Source organism: Phyllobates terribilis, unplaced genomic scaffold, assembly GCF_046119375.1.
Source record: "Phyllobates terribilis strain yellow unplaced genomic scaffold, ASM4611937v1 Scaffold_8817__1_contigs__length_25995, whole genome shotgun sequence".
In the NCBI taxonomy this organism is placed as follows: Eukaryota; Metazoa; Chordata; class Amphibia; order Anura; family Dendrobatidae; genus Phyllobates; species Phyllobates terribilis.
In genome coordinates this window covers 11,486-12,500 of record NW_027371557.1, presented here as the reverse complement: position 1 = coordinate 12,500, position 1,015 = coordinate 11,486, and positions in this window count along the sequence as shown.

The window sequence follows — 1,015 nt, the reverse complement described above, 5'->3', positions numbered from 1 at the left end:
TCCAAAAGTGTGGGTAAAATATATATCCCACAGGGGGAAAATTGAAAAAAAGTTGAAAAAAAAAATTTTTGGGGACTTAGAAAATTTTCACACATGTGTCAGACTTCCAGAGAGGGGAGCATGTCAGTGCGCGCATCCGATTTCAGTTCCAGAGCGATTCGCGCGATGAGTCCTTGATACTTAGTCGTTTTTGCAAAATTTCTGACTTTTTGGAAAATTTCACAATTTTGTGAAAACTTCCACAAAATGAGGTTCTAGTATGTTAGAGGGCATCCCAGGAGGGCTCCAAAAGTGTGGGTAAAATATATATCCCACAGGGGGAAAATTGAAAAAAAGTTGAAAAAAAAAATTTTTGGGGACTTAGAAAATTTTTCAACTTTTGTCAGACTTCCAGACAGGGGAGCGTGTCAGTGCGCGCATCCGATTTCAGTTCCAGAGCGATTCGCGCGATGAGTCCTTGATACTTAGTCGTTTTTGCAAAATTTCTGACTTTTTGGAAAATTTCACAATTTTGTGAAAACTTCCACAAAATGAGGTTCTAGTATGTTAGAGGGCATCCCAGGAGGGCTCCAAAAGTGTGGGTAAAATATATATCCCACAGGGGGAAAATTGAAAAAAAGTTGAAAAAAAAAATTTTTGGGGACTTAGAAAATTTTCACACATGTGTCAGACTTCCAGAGAGGGGAGCATGTCAGTGCGCGCATCCGATTTCAGTTCCAGAGCGATTCGCGCGATGAGTCCTTGATACTTAGTCGTTTTTGCAAAATTTCTGACTTTTTGGAAAATTTCACAATTTTGTGAAAACTTCCACAAAATGAGGTTCTAGTATGTTAGAGGGCATCCCAGGAGGGCTCCAAAAGTGTGGGTAAAATATATATCCCACAGGGGGAAAATTGAAAAAAAGTTGAAAAAAAAAATTTTTGGGGACTTAGAAAATTTTTCAACTTTTGTCAGACTTCCAGACAGGGGAGCGTGTCAGTGCGCGCATCCGATTTCAGTTCCAGAGCGATTCGCG